At 37.8% G+C, this 21,876-nt stretch overlaps 1 long non-coding RNA gene and 1 pseudogene across 1 annotated transcript; one reads left to right on the top strand and one right to left on the bottom strand.

Annotated features, from left to right (window-relative positions):
* LOC123485028 overlaps positions 1-21,876 on the bottom strand; it is a 207,751-nt pseudogene that overhangs the window by 13,589 nt on the left and 172,286 nt on the right.
* Positions 9,307-9,636, top strand: LOC123485029. Its single transcript, XR_006658824.1, has 2 exons — positions 9,307-9,339; positions 9,438-9,636. It is a non-coding gene; the product is annotated as an uncharacterized LOC123485029 (long non-coding RNA).

The following is a 21,876-nucleotide window of genomic DNA, read 5'->3' as shown; positions in this document are numbered from 1 at the left end:
GTTATACCTGGTTAGAATACATCATCGTGTTGTTATACCTGGTTATAATACATCATCGTGTTGTTATACCTGGTTAGAATGCATAATCGTTTTGTTATACCTGGTTATAATACATCAGTGTTGTTATACCTGGTTAGAATGTATCATGGTGTTGTTACACCTGGTTATAATGCATAATAGTGATGTTATAATACATCATAGTGTTGTTATACCTGGTTATAATGCATCATAGTGTTATACCTGGTTAGAATGTATCATAGTGTTGTTATACCTGGTTAGAATGTACCACAGTGTTGTTATACCTGGTTATAATGCATCATCGTGTTGTTATAATACATCATTGTGTTGTTATACCTGGTTAGAATGCATCATAGTGTTGTTATACCTGGTTATAATGCATCATAGTGTTTTTATACCTGGTTATAATACATAATCATGTTGTTATACCTGGTTATAATGCATCATAGTGTTATACCTGGCTAAAATGCATCATAGTGTTGTTATACCTGCTTATAATGCATCATAGTGTTGTTATACCTGGTTTTAATACATCATAGTGTTGTTATACTTGGTTATAATGCATCATTGTGTTGTTATACCTGGTTAGAATGCATCATAGTGTTGTTCTACCTGGTTAGAATGCATCATTGTGTTGTTATACCTTGTTATAATACATCATAGTGTTGTTATACCTGGTTATAATACATCATAGGGTTGTTATACCTGGTTATAATACATCATAGTGTTGTTATACCTGGTTATAATGCATCATCGGGGGTGTTATACCTGGTTAGAATGCATCATAGTGTTGTTATACCTGGTTAGAATGCATCATCGTGTTTTTATACCTGGTTATAATACATAATCATGTTGTTATACCTGATTATAAAAAATCATAGTGTTTTATACCTGGTTATAATACATAATCATGTTGTTATACCTGGTTATAATGCATCATAGTGTTATACCTGGTTATAATGCATAATAGTTTTGTTATACCTGATTATTATGCATCATTGTTTTTGTTATACCTGGCTAAAATGCATCAAAGTGTTGTTATACCTGCTTATAATGCATCATAGTGTTGTTATACCTGGTTATAATACATCATAGTGTTGTAATACCTGGTTATAATGCATCATCGTGTTGTTATACCTGGTTATAATACATCATCGTGTTGTTATAATGCATCATAGTGTTGTTATACCTGGTTATAATGCATCATAGTGTTCTTATACCTGGTTATAATACATCATCGTGTTGTTATACCTGGTTAGAATACATCATCGTGTTGTTATACCTGGTTAGAATACATCATCGTGTTGTTATACCTGGTTAGAATGCATCATAGTGTTGTTATACCTGGTTAGAATGCATCATAGTGTTTTTATACCTGCTTATAATGCATCATAGTGTTGTTATACCTGGTTATAATGCATCATAGTGTTGTTATACCTGGTTATAATACATCATCGTGTTGTTATACCTGGTTATAATGCATCATCGTGTTGTTATACCTGGTTAGAATACATCATCGTGTTGTTATACCTGGTTATAATACATCATCGTGTTGTTATACCTGGTTAGAATGCATAATCGTTTTGTTATACCTGGTTATAATACATCAGTGTTGTTATACCTGGTTAGAATGTATCATGGTGTTGTTACACCTGGTTATAATGCATAATAGTGTTGTTATAATACATCATAGTGTTGTTATACCTGGTTATAATGCATCATAGTGTTATACCTGGTTAGAATGTATCATAGTGTTGTTATACCTGGTTAGAATGTACCACAGTGTTGTTATACCTGGTTATAATACATCATCGTGTTGTTATAATACATCATTGTGTTGTTATACCTGGTTAGAATGCATCATAGTGTTGTTATACCTGGTTATAATGCATCATAGTGTTTTTATACCTGGTTATAATACATAATCATGTTGTTATACCTGGTTATAATGCATCATAGTGTTATACCTGGCTAAAATGCATCATAGTGTTGTTATACCTGCTTATAATGCATCATAGTGTTGTTATACCTGGTTTTAATACATCATAGTGTTGTTATACTTGGTTATAATGCATCATTGTGTTGTTATACCTGGTTAGAATGCATCATAGTGTTGTTCTACCTGGTTAGAATGCATCATTGTGTTGTTATACCTTGTTATAGTACATCATAGTGTTGTTATACCTGGTTATAATACATCATAGGGTTGTTATACCTGGTTATAATACATTATAGTGTTGTTATACCTGGTTATAATGCATCATCGGGGTGTTATACCTGGTTAGAATGCATCATAGTGTTGTTATACCTGGTTAGAATGCATCATCGTGTTTTTTATACCTGTTATAATACATAATCATGTTGTTATACCTGATTATAAAAAATCATAGTGTTTTATACCTGGTTATAATACATAATCATGTTGTTATACCTGGTTATAATGCATCATAGTGTTATACCTGGTTATAATGCATAATAGTTTTGTTATACCTGATTATTATGCATCATTGTTTTTGTTATACCTGGCTAAAATGCATCAAAGTGTTGTTATACCTGCTTATAATGCATCATAGTGTTGTTATACCTGGTTATAATACATCATAGTGTTGTAATACCTGGTTATAATGCATCATCGTGTTGTTATACCTGGTTATAATACATCATCGTGTTGTTATAATGCATCATAGTGTTGTTATACCTGGTTATAATGCATCATAGTGTTCTTATACCTGGTTATAATACATCATAGGGTTGTTATACCTGGTTATAATACATCATAGTGTTGTTATACCTGGTTATAATGCATCATCGGGTTGTTATACCTGGTTAGAATGCATCACAGTGTTGTTATACCTGGTTAGAATGCATCATCGTGTTTTTATACCTGGTTATAATACATAATCATGTTGTTATACCTGATTATAATGCATCATAGTGTTTTTATACCTTTTATAATACATAATCATGTTGTTATACCTGGTTATAATGCATCATAGTGTTATACCTGGTTATACTGCATAATAGTTTTGTTATACCTGATTATTATGCATCATTGTGTTGTTATACCTGGCTAAAATGCATCAAAGTGTTGTTATACCTGCTTATAATACATAATCATGTTGTTATACCTGATTATAAAAAATCATAGTGTTTTATACCTGGTTATAATACATAATCATGTTGTTATACCTGGTTAGAATGCATCATAGTGTTATACCTGGTTATAATGCATAATAGTGTTGTTATACCTGGTTATAATGCATCATAGTGTTGTTATACCTGGTTATAATACATCATCGTGTTATTATACCTGGTTATAATGCATCATCGTGTTGTTATACCTGGTTAGAATACATCATCGTGTTGTTATACCTGGTTATAATACATCATCGTGTTGTTATACCTGGTTAGAATGCATAATCGCTTTTGTTATACCTGGTTATAATACATCAGTGTTGTTATACCTGGTTAGAATGTATCATGGTGTTGTTACACCTGGTTATAATGCATAATAGTGTTGTTATAATACATCATAGTGTTGTTATACCTGGTTATAATGCATCATAGTGTTATACCTGGTTAGAATGTATCATAGTGTTGTTATACCTGGTTAGAATGTACCACAGTGTTGTTATACCTGGTTATAATACATCATCGTGTTGTTATAATACATCATTGTGTTGTTATACCTGGTTAGAATGCATCAGAGTGTTTTTATACCTGGTTATAATACATAATCATGTTGTTATACCTGGTTATAATGCATCATAGTGTTATACCTGGCTAAAATGCATCATAGTGTTGTTATACCTGCTTATAATGCATCATAGTGTTGTTATACCTGGTTTTAATACATCATAGTGTTGTTATACTTGGTTATAATGCATCATTGTGTTTTTATACCTGGTTAGAATGCATCATAGTGTTGTTCTACCTGGTTAGAATGCATCATTGTGTTGTTATACCTTGTTATAATACATCATAGTGTTGTTATACCTGGTTATAATACATCATAGGGTTGTTATACCTGGTTATAATACATCATAGTGTTGTTATACCTGGTTATAATGCATCATCGGGGTGTTATTGTTACGGTTCGGCACTGTTGTTCTTGTTCCCTCTTGTTTTCTGTTTCCCTTTTTTCCCTGTGTGTGTGTTGTTTGTGTCTGTCTCCCCCTGCTGTGCAGCCCAGTCAGAGGATCTAGGTCAGGGGCGTGGCCATTCACTCACAAGATCAGTTACATCCAGCTGCGGCTCATTGTCACCAATCTACAAGCAGTTATCTACCCGGGCTGGACACCTCTCCAGCGCCAGTTCGTTCCTTCACCACCTGTGGTAACTTGGCTCCGTACAGGAGTCTCAGTTTAGTTGTTACTCTCTTAGCTTTATAGTTGTTTCTGCCAAGTTGGTAACCTGTTTTCTTCTTCGACCAGATCCCGTCGATTCCTGCCCTGCCTGCCTGCCACTCCCACGCCGCAACCCGCTCACCAGTTGTCTGTTATCCTCGGCATCCAGCTCTCGGTGCTACTGGCTCTCCCTCACCACGCAGCTCCTACCCCCGGTCTGTAGCTGCTCCACCCTGCACTACTCCTCTCTGCCAAAACCCCCCTGAATAAAACAACATCATATTCACCCTCGTTGTCCGTGTGTCCGTCTCTGCGCCTGAGTCCCCACCAAATCTAACAGAACGAACTGGCCATACATGGACTCAGCAGAGACGCCACATGAAACAACGGGTGATGGCGTACAACGCGCCCTCCATTCACAGGGAATGTTATTGGGACAACACGACCAACTCATCGGGTCTCTATTGGATAACAACCAGCGGTTGTTGGATCAAGTATCTCAGCTCACCTCTCAGGTAGCTAACCTGGTAACACTCACTACTCTTCCTCCCTCTGCTTCTCCTCCGCCTGTTCCTCCTACAGTTGCTCCAGGCTCGGTTTTCGCCTCCTGCCCTTCGGGGAACCCCCCTACGACCTCACCCGAACCTTTTACCGGGGACCTGAACAAATGCCGTGGTTTCCTGCTTCAGTGCCGCTTGGTGTTCAAACAGAAGCCCCTGTCGTTCTCCACGGAATCCTCAAAGGTACATTACGCTCTGGGGTTACTAAGGGGCAAAAGCTTTGATTTGGGCAGAAGCGGCTTATTCTACTCAGCAGATTGCCAGCCTGTCGTTTGACGATTTTTCCTCTCAATTGGAGATTGTGTTTGATCACCCGGACCATGCCGGGACCGCCACAAAGAGACTATTGAAGCTACGACAGGGCATGGGTTGCGTGGCTGAATACGCCATTGATTTTTGGACCTTGGCAGCCGATTCCAAGTGGAATGACGACGCTCTTCAGGGAGCGTTTGTTAACGGTTTGAGTGACACAATTAAGGATGAACTAGCTGTTCGTGAGGAGCCTGCTAACCTTCATTCTCTCGTTTCTCTTGCTACCCGTATAGACAACAGGCTACGGGAGAGGAGACAGGAGAGGAGCGGTCGGGTCCGCACTGCAGGCGGGGGGCCCTCGCTTTCTGCAACCCGAGCAACACCACCACTCGGACACCGCCCATACACCTCAGCGGATCCCTCCACGGAACTGGACGAGCCCATGCAGCTGGGCCGTGCTCGTCTGTCCCCTGCCGAAAAGGAACGGCGCATGCGGGCTGGTGAGTGCGTGTACTGTGGGGACCGCACTCATTTTCTGGTTAACTGTCCGGTTCGCCCAAAAGACAAAGCTTGCAGGTAAACGTGGGCGTACTTGCAAGTGTTACACCTGACTCCATGCCCACAGCACCCCGTCTAGTTATCCCAGCTACAGTCCAGTTCAGGAATCTGTCTCTCCCTTTAGCTGCTCTCATTGACTCTGGTGCTGAGGATAGTTTCCTGGACATTGACCTGGTTACTCAGGCTGAGATCCCTGTTAAGCCCCTGCCTAAGCCTATTACAGTAACCGCTATTGACGGTCATCAGTTTGCCAACATCACCCACCAAACTGTCCCCGTTTCTCTCATACTGTCAGGCAATCACAAAGAAACCATCCAGTTTAAAGTAGTCTCCTCCTCTGCCTCCCCTCTTATCCTCGGTTTCCCTTGGCTTAGCCTTCACACACCCCCCCATATTGACTGGCAAAACCACAAGATACACAGTTGGAGCACTCACTGCCATTATGCTTGCCTTGGGTCGGCTATTCCGCCCTCTGTAGGTTCCCCTGCATCCCCTGTCAAACCCCCCAGACCTCTCTTCAGTCCCTGACGAGTACCTGGACCTGGCCGAGGTATTCAGCAAGTCCAAAGCACTTTCACTACCACCTCATAGGCCATACGATTGCGCCATTGAGTTACTGCCTGGAGCCCCTTTGCCATCCAGTCGGCTTTTCAATCTGTCCCGTACTGAGAGAGAAGCTATGGAAACCTACATAGGCGACTCTCTAGCCTCTGGCCTCATTCGTCCCTCATCTTCCGCTGTTGGGGCGGGGTTCTTTTTTGTTGAGAAGAAGGACAAAACATTACGCCCCCTGCATTGACTACAGAGGACTTAATAACATCACAGTCAGAAATACGTACCCCCTGCCTCTCATCAACTCAGCTTTTGAACCCCTTCATGGAGCTACCGTGTTTACCAAACTCGACCTGCGTAACGCTTACCACCTCGTTAGGATCAAGCAGGGAGACGAATGGAAAACTGCGTTCAATACCCCTCTCGGACATTTTGAATACCTAGTCATGCCATTCGGTCTCACTAACGCCCCAGCAGTGTTTCAGGCCATGGTTAACGATGTGTTGAGGGATTTTCTACACCGTTTTGTGTTTGTCTATTTGGATGACATTCTTATATTCTCTAAGTCACAGGATGAACACGTCTCCCACGTCCGTCTGGTTCTCCAACGCCTCATGGAAAATAAACTATATGTGAAGGCAGAAAAGTGTGAGTTCCACCGGCAGTCCGTCCCCTTTTTTGGGTTTTATTATCGAGCGGGGACAAGTGTCACCAGACCCTGACAAGATCAGAGCAGTTGCGGAGTGGCCCACACCCACGTCCCGGAAGCAGCTACAACGCTTCCTGGGCTTCGCCAACTTCTACCGACGCTTCATCAGGGGTTTCAGCCAAGTGGTTGCCCCCTGACCAAGCTCACCTCCCCTAAGGTGCCATTCCTGTGGACACCGGAGGCCGAGTCAGCCGTGAGTACACTGAAGGAACTATTCACCACCTCACCTGTTCTTATTCATCCAGATGCTAGTTTGCAGTTTATTGTGGAAGTGGACGCCTCTGATTCGGGGGTGGGGGCTGTCCTGTCACAACGTTCCTCCACGGACCAGAAGATCCATCCTGTGGCCTTTTTCTCGAGGAGGTTGACCCCTGCGGAGAAGAACTACGACGTGGGTAACCGGGAGTTGCTTGCTGTTAAGTTGGCATTGGAGGAGTGGAGGCACTGGCTGGACGGAGCAGAGCAACCCTTCATAGTCTGGACAGACCACAAGAACCTGGCTTACATCCAGTCATCCAAGAGGCTAAACTCCCGTCAGGCCAGATGGGCCCTGTTTTTCAGCAGGTTCAAGTTTACTTTAACATACCGTCCTGGCACACGCCATGTCAAGCCTGATGCTCTCTCTCGCCAGTTTACAGACAATGAAGACTCCAGCAATCCTGAACCTATTCTGCCCGCTTCCTGTTTGGTGGCGGCTGTTCACTGGGAAATCGAGTCCCTCGTCCGATCGGCTCAAGAGTCGGAACCTGGACCGGCCGATGGTCCCTCCGACCTTCTCTATGTTCCCGCAGCCGTGCGGCCGCAAGTGCTCAACTGGATCCACACCTCGAGCTTCTCCTGCCACCCTGGTATGAACCGTACACTGTCGCTACTGAAGAGGCACTTTTGGTGGCCATCTGTTGAGGCTGACGTCCGGGAGTACGTGGCGGCCTGTTCCATCTGTGCCCAAAATAAGGCCTCCCACCGGGCTCCTTCGGGCCTGCTGCGGCCTCTCCCAGTCCCGAGTCGTCCTTGGTCTCACGTGGCCTTGGACTTCGTCACTGGACTTCCTATGTCGGAAGGTAATGACACCATACTCACCATCGTGGACAGATTCTCTAAATCTGCCCATTTTGTTGCATTACCAAAATTACCGTCTGCCAGTGAGACGGCCGACCTCTTGGTCCTACATGTATTCCGTCCCCATGGAATACCTGTGGACATAGTGTCCGATAGAGGTCCACAGTTCATTTCTCGGGTATGGAAGGAGTTTTGTTCTGCTCTGGGTGCCTCTGTCAGTCTCTCATCAGGTTTCCATCCCCAGTCCAATGGCCAGACTGAGAGGACCAATCAGGACCTGGAGGCTGCTCTACGCTGTGTGACATCCCAGAACCCGTCCACCTGGGCCAAACACCTCCCGTGGGTCGAATATGCCCACAATTCCCTCACCTCATCTGCCACTGGTCTCTCACCATTTGAGGCGGCTTTGGGATACCAACCGCCATTGTTCCCGTCTCAGGAAAAGGAGTTAGCCGTCCCATCAGTTCAGGATAACCTTCGTCGCTGCCGCAAGGTGTGGGTGGACACCCGTGAGGCCCTTCTACGGACAGCAGAGCGCAACAAGAGAGTGGCGGACAGACACCGGATAGTCGCTCCCCCAGTTCCAGCCTGGTCAGCGAGTCTGGCTCTCCTCCAGCAACATCCCTCTACGCACGGACTCCCGTAAGCTGTCGCCCGGTATTTGGGTCCTTTCGTGATCGACTCCATCATCAACCCTTCGGCTGTTCGGTTGAAGCTTCCCAGGCCATGAGAGTCCATCCTACATTTCACGTGTCCCAGCTTAAACTGGTCTCCTCCAGCCCTTTGTGTCCGCCGGTGGATCCCCTCCGCCACCGCGTATTGTGACGACCATCCAGCCTACACGGTGCGGAGACTGCTGGACGTCCGGAGGCGTGGTAGAGGTTTTCAGTACCTGGTGGACTGGGAGGGATATGGTCCCGAGGAGAGGTCCTGGATTCCCGGCGGTTTATACTGGACCCGCAGCTGGTGGCTGACTTCCATAGGGACCACCCTGACAAGCCGGGGGTCGCCGGGTGGCGCCCGTTGAGGGGGGTACTGTTACGGTTCGGCACTGTTGTTCTTGTTCCCTCTTGTTTTCTGTTTCCCTTTTTTCCCTGTGTGTGTGTTGTTTGTGTCTGTCTCCCCTGCTGTGCAGCCCAGTCAGAGGATCTAGGTCAGGGGGCGTGGCCATTCACTCACAAGATCAGTTACAATCCAGCTGCGGCTCATTGTCACCAATCTACAAGCAGTTATCTACCCGGGCTGGACACCTCTCCAGCGCCAGTTCGTTCCTTCACCACCTGTGGTAACTTGGCTCCGTACAGGAGTCTCAGTTTAGTTGTTACTCTCTTAGCTTTATAGTTGTTTCTGCCAAGTTGGTAACCTGTTTTCTTCTTCGACCAGATCCCGTCGATTCCTGCTGCCTGCCTGCCTGCCACTCCCACGCCGCAACCCGCTCACCAGTTGTCTGTTATCCTCGGCATCCAGCTCTCGGTGCTACTGGCTCTCCTCACCACGCAGCTCCTACCCCGGTCTGTAGCTGCTCCACCCTGCACTACTCCTCTCTGCCAAAACCCCCTGAATAAAACAACATCATATTCACCCTCGTTGTCCGTGTGTCCGTCTCTGCGCCTGAGTCCCCACCAAATCTAACAGTTATACCTGGTTAGAATGCATCATAGTGTTGTTATACCTGGTTAGAATGCATCATCGTGTTTTTATACCTGGTTATAATACATAATCATGTTGTTATACCTGATTATAAAAAATCATAGTGTTTTATACCTGGTTATAATACATAATCATGTTGTTATACCTGGTTATAATGCATCATAGTGTTATACCTGGTTATAATGCATAATAGTTTTGTTATACCTGATTATTATGCATCATTGTTTTTGTTATACCTGGATAAAATGCATCAAAGTGTTGTTATACCTGCTTATAATGCATCATAATGTTGTTATACCTGGTTATAATACATCATAGTGTTGTAATACCTGGTTATAATGCATCATCGTGTTGTTATACCTGGTTATAATACATCATCATGTTGTTATAATGCATCATAGTGTTGTTATACCTGGTTATAATGCATCATAGTGTTCTTATACCTGGTTATAATACATCATAGGGTTGTTATACCTGGTTATAATACATCATAGTGTTGTTATACCTGGTTATAATGCATCATCGGGTTGTTATACCTGGTTAGAATGCATCACAGTGTTGTTATACCTGGTTAGAATGCATCATCGTGTTTTTATACCTGGTTATAATACATAATCATGTTGTTATACCTGATTATAATGCATCATAGTGTTTTTATACCTTTTTATAATACATAATCATGTTGTTATACCTGGTTATAATGCATCATAGTGTTATACCTGGTTATACTGCATAATAGTTTTGTTATACCTGATTATTATGCATCATTGTGTTGTTATACCTGGCTAAAATGCATCAAAGTGTTGTTATACCTGCTTATAATGCATCATAGTGTTGTTATACCTGGTTATAATACATCATAGTGTTGTTATACCTGGTTATAATGCATCATTGTGTTGTTATACCTGGTTTTAATACATAATCGTGTTGTTATACCTGGTTAGAATGCATCATAGTGTTGTTAATCCTGGTTATAATGCATCATGGTGTTGTTATACCTGGTTATAATGCATCATAGTGTTGTTATACCTGGTTATAATGCATCATAGTGTTGTTATACCTGGTTATAATGCATCATAGTGTTATACCTGGTTATACTGCATAATAGTTTTTTTATACCTGATTATTATGCATCATTGTGTTGTTATACCTGGCTAAAATGCATCAAAGTGTTGTTATACCTGCTTATAATGCATCATAGTGTTGTTATACCTGGTTATAATACATCATAGTGTTGTTATACCTGGTTATAATGCATCATTGTGTTGTTATACCTGGATTTAATACATAATCGTGTTGTTATACCTGGTTAGAATGCATCATAGTGTTGTTAATCCTGGTTATAATGCATCATGGTGTTGTTATACCTGGTTATAATGCATCATAGTGTTGTTATACCTGGTTATAATGCATCATCGTGTTGTTATACCTGATTATAATGCATCATAGTGTTGTTATAATGCATCATAGTGTTTTTATACCTGGTTATAATGCATCATAGTGTTGTTATACCTGGCTATAATACATCATCGTGTTGTTATACCTGGTTATAATGCATCATCGTGTTGTTTTACGTGTTTAGAATACATCATCGTGTTGTTATACCTTGTTAGAATGCATCATAGTTTTGTTATACCTGGTTAGAATGCATCATAGTGTTGTTATACCTGGTTATAATGCATCATCGTGTTGTTATACCTGGTTATAATACATCATAGGGTTGTTATACCTGTTTATAATACATCATAGTGTTGTTATACCTGGTTATAATGCATCATCGGGTTGTTATACCTGGTTAGAATGCATCACAGTGTTGTTATACCTTGTTAGAATGCATCATCGTGTTTTTTTACATGGTTATATTACATAATCATGTTGTTATACCTGATTATAAAAGATCATAGTGTTTTTATACCTGGTTATAATACATAATCATGTTGTTATACCTGGTTATAATGCATCATAGTGTTATACCTGGTTAGAATGTATCATAGTGTTGTTATACCTGGTTAGAATGTACCACAGTGTTGTTATACCTGGTTATAATGCATCATCGTGTTGTTATAATACATCATTGTGTTGTTATACCTGGTTAGAATGCATCATAGTGTTGTTATACCTGGTTATAATGCATCATAGTGTTTTTATACCTGGTTATAATACATAATCATGTTGTTATACCTGGTTATAATGCATCATAGTGTTATACCTGGCTAAAAATGCATCATAGTGTTGTTATACCAATCAATCAATCAATCAATCAATTTTATTTTATATAGCCCTTCTTACATCAGCTAATATCTCGAAGTGCTGTACAGAAACCCAGCCTAAAACCCCAAACAGCTAGTAATGCAGGTGTAGAAGCACGGTGGCTAGGAAAAACTCCCTAGAAAGGCAAAACCTAGGAAGAAACCTAGAGAGGAACCAGGCTATGAGGGGTGGCCAGTCCTCTTCTGGCTGTGCCGGGTGGAGATTATAACAGAACCATGCCAAGATGTTCAAAAATGTTCATAAGTGACAAGCATGGTCAAATAATAATCAGGAATAAATCTCAGTTGGCTTTTCATAGCCGATCATTAGAGTTTAAAACAGCAGGTCTGGGACAGGTAGGGGTTCCATAACCGCAGGCAGAACAGTTTAAACTGGAATAGCAGCAAGGCCAGGCGGACTGGGGACAGCAAGGAGTCACCACGGCCGGTAGTCCCGACGTATGGTCCTAGGGCTCAGGTCTCTCAGTTGGCTTTTCATAGCCGATCATTTAGAGTTGAAAACAGCAGGTCTGGGACAGGTAGGGGTTTCATAGTGTTATACCTGCTTATAATGCATCATAGTGTTGTTATACCTGGTTTTAATACATCATAGTGTTGTTATACTTGGTTATAATGCATCATTGTGTTGTTATACCTGGTTAGAATGCATCATAGTGTTGTTCTACCTGGTTAGAATGCATCATTGTGTTGTTATACCTTGTTATAATACATCATAGTGTTGTTATACCTGGTTATAGTACATCATAGGGTTGTTATACCTGGTTATAATACATCATAGTGTTGTTATACCTGGTTATAATGCATCATCGGGTGTTATACCTGGTTAGAATGCATCATAGTGTTGTTATACCTGGTTAGAATGCATCATCGTGTTTTTATACCTGGTTATAATACATAATCATGTTGTTATACCTGGTTATAATGCATCATAGTGTTATACCTGGTTATAATGCATAATAGTTTTGTTATACCTGATTATTATGCATCATTGTTTTTGTTATACCTGGCTAAAATGCATCAAAGTGTTGTTATACCTGCTTATAATGCATCATAGTGTTGTTATACCTGGTTATAATACATCATAGTGTTGTAATACCTGGTTATAATGCATCATCGTGTTGTTATACCTGGTTATAATACATCATCGTGTTGTTATAATGCATCATAGTGTTGTTATACCTGGTTATAATGCATCATAGTGTTCTTATACCTGGTTATAATACATCATCGTGTTGTTATACCTGGTTAGAATACATCATCGTGTTGTTATACCTGGTTAGAATACATCATCGTGTTGTTATACCTGGTTAGAATGCATCATAGTGTTGTTATACCTGGTTAGAATGCATCATAGTGTTTTTATACCTGCTTATAATGCATCATAGTGTTGTTATACCTGGTTATAATGCATCATAGTGTTGTTATACCTGGTTAGAATGCATAATAGTGTTGTTATAATACATCATAGTGTTGTTATACCTGGTAATAATGCATCATAGTGTTATACCTGGTTAGAATGTATCATAGTGTTGTTATACCTGGTTAGAATGTACCACAGTGTTGTTATACCTGGTTATAATACATCATCGTGTTGTTATAATACATCATTGTGTTGTTATACCTGGTTAGAATGCATCATAGTGTTGTTATACCTGGTTATAATGCATCATAGTGTTTTTATACCTGGTTATAATACATAATCATGTTGTTATAACTGGTTATAATGCATCATAGTGTTATACCTGGCTAAAATGCATCATAGTGTTGTTATACCTGCTTATAATGCATCATAGTGTTGTTATACCTGGTTTTAATACATCATAGTGTTGTTATACTTGGTTATAATGCATCATTGTGTTGTTATACCTGGTTAGAATGCATCATAGTGTTGTTCTACCTGGTTAGAATGCATCATTGTGTTGTTATACCTTGTTATAATACATCATAGTGTTGTTATACCTGGTTATAATACATCATAGGGTTGTTATACCTGGTTATAATACATCATAGTGTTGTTATACCTGGTTATAATGCATCATCGGGGTGTTATACCTGGTTAGAATGCATCATAGTGTTGTTATACCTGGTTAGAATGCATCATCGTGTTTTTATACCTGGTTATAATACATAATCATGTTGTTATACCTGATTATAAAAATCATAGTGTTTTATACCTGGTTATAATACATAATCATGTTGTTATACCTGGTTATAATGCATAATAGTTTTGTTATACCTGATTATTATGCATCATTGTTTTTGTTATACCTGGCTAAAATGCATCAAAGTGTTGTTATACCTGCTTATAATGCATCATAGTGTTGTTATACCTGGTTATAATACATCATAGTGTTGTAATACCTGGTTATAATGCATCATCGTGTTGTTATACCTGGTTATAATACATCATCGTGTTGTTATAATGCATCATAGTGTTGTTATACCTGGTTATAATGCATCATAGTGTTCTTATACCTGGTTATAATACATCATAGGGTTGTTATACCTGGTTATAATACATCATAGTGTTGTTATACCTGGTTATAATGCATCATCGGGTTGTTATACCTGGTTAGAATGCATCACAGTGTTGTTATACCTGGTTATAATGCATCATCGGGTTGTTATACCTGGTTAGAATGCATCACAGTGTTGTTATACCTGGTTAGAATGCATCATCGTGTTTTTATACCTGGTTATAATACATAATCATGTTGTTATACCTGATTATAATGCATCATAGTGTTTTAATACCTTTTTATAATACATAATCATGTTGTTATACCTGGTTATAATGCATCATAGTGTTATACCTGGTTATACTGCATAATAGTTTTGTTATACCTGATTATTATGCATCATTGTGTTGTTATACCTGGCTAAAATGCATCAAAGTGTTGTTATACCTGCTTATAATACATAATCATGTTGTTATACCTGATTATAAAAAATCATAGTGTTTTATACCTGGTTATAATACATAATCATGTTGTTATACCTGGTTATAATGCATCATAGTGTTATACCTGGTTATAATGCATAATAGTTTTGTTATACCTGATTATTATGCATCATTGTTTTTGTTATACCTGGCTAAAATGCATCAAAGTGTTGTTATACCTGCTTATAATGCATCATAGTGTTGTTATACCTGGTTATAATACATCATAGTGTTGTAATACCTGGTTATAATGCATCATCGTGTTGTTATACCTGGTTATAATACATCATCGTGTTGTTATAATGCATCATAGTGTTGTTATACCTGGTTATAATGCATCATAGTGTTCTTATACCTGGTTATAATACATCATCGTGTTGTTATACCTGGTTAGAATACATCATCGTGTTGTTATACCTGGTTAGAATACATCATCGTGTTGTTATACCTGGTTAGAATGCATCATAGTGTTGTTATACCTGGTTAGAATGCATCATAGTGTTTTTATACCTGCTTATAATGCATCATAGTGTTGTTATACCTGGTTATAATGCATCATAGTGTTGTTATACCTGGTTATAATACATCATCGTGTTGTTATACCTGGTTATAATGCATCATCGTGTTGTTATACCTGGTTAGAATACATCATCGTGTTGTTATACCTGGTTAGAATGCATCATCGTGTTGTTATACCTGGTTAGAATGCATAATCGTTTTGTTATACCTGGTTATAATACATCAGTGTTGTTATACCTGGTTAGAATGTATCATGGTGTTGTTACACCTGGTTATAATGCATAATAGTGTTGTTATAATACATCATAGTGTTGTTATACCTGGTTATAATGCATCATAGTGTTATACCTGGTTAGAATTTTTTTATAGTGTTGTTATACCTGGTTAGAATGTACCACAGTGTTGTTATACCTGGTTATAATACATCATCGTGTTGTTATAATACATCATTGTGTTGTTATACCTGGTTAGAATGCATCATAGTGTTGTTATACCTGGTTATAATGCATCATAGTGTTTTTATACCTGGTTATAATACATAATCATGTTGTTATACCTGGTTATAATGCATCATAGTGTTATACCTGGCTAAAATGCATCATAGTGTTGTTATACCTGCTTATAATGCATCATAGTGTTGTTATACCTGGTTTTAATACATCATAGTGTTGTTATACTTGGTTATAATGCATCATTGTGTTGTTATACCTGGTTAGAATGCATCATAGTGTTGTTCTACCTGGTTAGAATGCATCATTGTGTTGTTATACCTTGTTATAATACATCATAGTGTTGTTATACCTGGTTATAATACATCATAGGGTTGTTATACCTGGTTATAATACATCATAGTGTTGTTATACCTGGTTATAATGCATCATCGGGGTGTTATACCTGGTTAGAATGCATCATAGTGTTGTTATACCTGGTTAGAATGCATCATCGTGTTTTTATACCTGGTTATAATACATAATCATGTTGTTATACCTGATTATAAAAAATCATAGTGTTTTATACCTGGTTATAATACATAATCATGTTGTTATACCTGGTTATAATGCATCATAGTGTTATACCTGGTTATAATGCATAATAGTTTTGTTATACCTGATTATTATGCATCATTGTTTTTGTTATACCTGGCTAAAATGCATCAAAGTGTTGTTATACCTGCTTATAATGCATCATAGTGTTGTTATACCTGGTTATAATACATCATAGTGTTGTAATACCTGGTTATAATGCATCATCGTGTTGTTATACCTGGTTATAATACATCATTGTGTTGTTATAATGCATCATAGTGTTGTTATACCTGGTTATAATGCATCATAGTGTTCTTATACCTGGTTATAATACATCATAGGGTTGTTATACCTGGTTATAATACATCATAGTGTTGTTATACCTGGTTATAATGCATCATCGGGTTGTTATACCTGGTTAGAATGCATCACAGTGTTGTTATACCTGGTTAGAATGCATCATCGTGTTTTTATACCTGGTTATAATACATAATCATGTTGTTATACCTGATTATAATGCATCATAGTGTTTTTATACCTTTTTATAATACATAATCATGTTGTTATACCTGGTTATAATGCATCATAGTGTTATACCTGGTTATACTGCATAATAGTTTTGTTATACCTGATTATTATGCATAATTGTGTTGTTATACCTGGCTAAAATGCATCAAAGTGTTGTTATACCTGCTTATAATGCATCATCGTGTTGTTATACCTGATTATAATGCATCATAGTGTTGTTATAATGCATCATAGTGTTTTTATACCTGGTTAGAATGCATCATAGTGTTGTTAATCCTGGTTATAATGCATCATGGTGTTGTTATACCTGGTTATAATGCATCATAGTGTTGTTATACCTGGTTATAATGCATCATCGTGTTGTTATACCTGATTATAATGCATCATAGTGTTGTTATAATGCATCATAGTGTTTTTATACCTGGTTAGAATGCATCATAGTGTTGTTAATCCTGGTTATAATGCATCATGGTGTTGTTATACCTGGTTATAATGCATCATAGTGTTGTTATACCTGGTTATAATGCATCATCGTGTTGTTATACCTGATTATAATGCATCATAGTGTTGTTATAATGCATCATAGTGTTTTTATATCTGGTTATAATGCATCATAGTGTTGTTATACCTGGCTATAATACATCATCGTGTTGTTATACCTGGTTATAATGCATCATCGTGTTGTTTTACGTGTTTAGAATACATCATCGTGTTGTTATACCTTGTTAGAATGCATCGTAGTTTTGTTATACCTGGTTAGAATGCATCATAGTGTTGTTATACCTGGTTATAATATATCATCGTGTTGTTATACCTGGTTATAATACATCATAGGGTTGTTATACCTGTTTATAATACATCATAGTGTTGTTATACCTGGTTATAATGCATCATCGGGTTGTTATACCTGGTTAGAATGCATCACAGTGTTGTTATACCTTGTTAGAATGCATCATCGTGTTTTTTTTACATGGTTATATTACATAATCATGTTGTTATACCTGATTATAAAAGATCATAGTGTTTTTATACCTGGTTATAATACATAATCATGTTGTTATACCTGGTTATAATGCATCATAGTGTTATACCTGGTTATAATGCATAATAGTTTTGTTATACCTGATTATTATGCATCATTGTGTTGTTATACCTGGCTAAAATGCATCAAAGTGTTGTTATACCTGCTTATAATGCATCATAGTGTTGTTATACCTGGTTATAATACATCATAGTGTTGTTATACCTGGTTATAATGCATCATCGTGTTGTTATACCTGGTTATAATACATCACCGTGTTGTTATAATGCATCATAGTGTTGTTATACCTGGTTATAATGCATCATAGTGTTGTTATACCTGGTTATAATACATCATAGTGTTGTTATACCTGGTTATAATACATCATAGTGTTGTTATACCTGGTTATAATACATCATAGGGTTGTTATACCTGGTTATAATACATCATAGTGTTGTTATACCTGGTTATAATGCATCATTGGGTTGTTATACCTGGTTAGAATGCATCACAGTGTTGTTATACCTGGTTAGAATGCATCATCGTGTTTTTATACCTGGTTATAATACATAATCATGTTGTTATACCTGATTATAAGGCATCATAGTGTTTTTATACCTGGTTATAATACATAATCATGTTGTTATACCTGGTTATAATGCATCATAGTGTTATACCTGGTTATACTGCATAATAGTTTTGTTATACCTGATTATTATGCATCATTGTGTTGTTATACCTGGCTAAAATGCATCAAAGTGTTGTTATACCTGCTTATAATGCATCATAGTGTTGTTATACCTGGTTATAATACATCATAGTGTTGTTATACCTGGTTATAATGCATCATCGTGTTGTTATACCTGGTTATAATGCATCATCGTGTTGTTATACCTGGTTATAATACATCATAGTGTTGTTATACCTGGTTATAATGCATCATCGGGTTGTTATACCTGGTTATAATGCATCATAGTGTTGTTATACCTGGTTAGAATACATCATTGTGTTGTTATACCTGATTAGAATACATCACAGTGTTGTTATACCTGGTTAGAATGCATCATAGTGTTGTTATACCTGGTTAGAATGCATCATCGTGTTGTTATACCTGGTTATATTGCATCATCGTGTTGTTATACCTGGTTTTAATGCATCATAGTGTTGTTATACCTGGTTAGAATGCATCATCGTGTTGTTATACCTGGTTATATTGCATCATCGTGTTGTTATACCTGGTTATAATACATTATCGTGTTGTTATACCTGGTTAGAATGCATTATAGTGTTGTTATTCCTGGTTATATTGCATCATCGTGTTGTTATACCTGGTTATAATGCATCATTGTGTTGTTATACCTGGCTAAAATGCATCATCGTGTTGTTATACCTGGTTATAATACATCATAGTGTTGTTATACCTGGTTATAATGCATCATCGGGTTGTTATACCTGGTTATAATGCATCATAGTGTTGTTATACCTGGTTAGAATACATCATCGTGTTGTTATACCTGATTAGAATACATCACAGTGTTGTTATACCTGGTTATAATGCATCATTGTGTTGTTATACCTGGTTTTAATACATAATCGTTTTGTTATACCTGGTTAGAATGCATCATAGTGTTGTTAATCCTGGTTATAATGCATCATAGTGTTGTTATACCTGGTTATAATGCATCATCGTGTTGTTATACCTGATTATAATGCATCATAGTGTTGTTATAATGCATCATAGTGTTTTTATACCTGGTTATAATGCATCATAGTGTTGTTATACCTGGTTATAATACATCATCGTGTTGTTATACCTGGTTATAATGCATCATCGTGTTGTTTTACGTGGTTAGAATACATCATCGTGTTGTTATACCTTGTTAGAATGCATCATAGTGTTGTTATACCTGGTTATAATGCATCATCGTGTTGTTATACCTGGTTATAATACATCATAGGGTTGTTATACCTGTTTATAATACATCATAGTGTTGTTATACCTGGTTATAATGCATCATCGGGTTGTTATACCTGGTTAGAATGCATCACAGTGTTGTTATACCTTGTTAGAATGCATCATCGTGTTTTTTTACATGGTTATATTACATAATCATGTTGTTATACCTGATTATAAAAGATCATAGTGTTTTTATACCTGGTTATAATACATAATCATGTTGTTATACCTGGTTATAATGCATCATAGTATTATACCTGGTTATAATGCATAATAGTTTTGTTATACCTGATTATTATGCATCATTGTGTTGTTATACCTGGCTAAAATGCATCAAAGTGTTGTTATACCTGCTTATAATGCATCATAGTGTTGTTATACCTGGTTATAATACATCACAGTGTTGTTATACCTGGTTATAATGCATCATCGTGTTGTTATACCTGGTTATAATACATCACCGTGTTGTTATAATGCATCATAGTGTTGTTATACCTGGTTATAATGCATCATAGTGTTGTTATACCTGGTTATAATACATCATAGTGTTGTTATACCTGGTTATAATACATCATAGTGTTGTTATACCTGGTTATAATACATCATAGGGTTGTTATACCTGGTTATAATACATCATAGTTTTGTTATACCTGGTTATAATGCATCATTGGGTTGTTATACCTGGTTAGAATGCATCACAGTGTTGTTATACCTGGTTAGAATGCATCATCGTGTTTTTATACCTGGTTATAATACATAATCATGTTGTTATACCTGATTATAAGGCATCATAGTGTTTTTATACCTGGTTATAATACATAATCATGTTGTTATACCTGGTTATAATGCATCATAGTGTTATACCTGGTTATACTGCATAATAGTTTTGTTATACCTGATTATTATGCATCATTGTGTTGTTATACCTGGCTAAAATGCATCAAAGTGTTGTTATACCTGCTTATAATGCATCATAGTGTTGTTATACCTGGTTATAATACATCATAGTGTTGTTATACCTGGTTATAATGCATCATCGTGTTGTTATACCTGGTTATAATGCATCATCGTGTTGTTATACCTGGTTATAATACATCATAGTGTTGTTATACCTGGTTATAATGCATCATCGGGTTGTTATACCTGGTTATAATGCATCATAGTGTTGTTATACCTGGTTAGAATACATCATCGTGTTGTTATACCTGATTAGAATACATCACAGTGTTGTTATACCTGGTTAGAATGCATCATAGTGTTGTTATACCTGGTTAGAATGCATCATTGTGTTGTTATACCTGGTTATATTGCATCATCGTGTTGTTATACCTGGTTTTAATGCATCATAGTGTTGTTATACCTGGTTAGAATGCATCATCGTGTTGTTATACCTGGTTATATTGCATCATCGTGTTGTTATACCTGGTTATAATACATAATTGTGTTGTTATACCTGGTTAGAATGCATCATAGTGTTGTTATACCTGGTTATATTGCATCATCGTGTTGTTATACCTGGTTATAATGCATCATTGTGTTGTTATACCTGGCTAAAATGCATCATTGTGTTGTTATACCTGGTTATAATACATCATAGTGTTGTTATACCTGGTTATAATGCATCATCGGGTTGTTATACCTGGTTATAATGCATCATAGTGTTGTTATACCTGGTTAGAATACATCATCGTGTTGTTATACCTGATTAGAATACATCACAGTGTTGTTATACCTGGTTATAATACATCATAGTGTTGTTATACCTGGTTATAATACATCATAGGGTTGTTATACCTGGTTATAATACATCATAGTTTTGTTATACCTGGTTATAATGCATCATTGGGTTGTTATACCTGGTTAGAATGCATCACAGTGTTGTTATACCTGGTTAGAATGCATCATCGTGTT

Source organism: Coregonus clupeaformis, unplaced genomic scaffold (assembly GCF_020615455.1).
Source record: "Coregonus clupeaformis isolate EN_2021a unplaced genomic scaffold, ASM2061545v1 scaf0537, whole genome shotgun sequence".
Lineage (NCBI taxonomy): Eukaryota > Metazoa > Chordata > Actinopteri > Salmoniformes > Salmonidae > Coregonus > Coregonus clupeaformis.
This window is presented reverse-complemented; position numbering and strand designations above follow the sequence as displayed.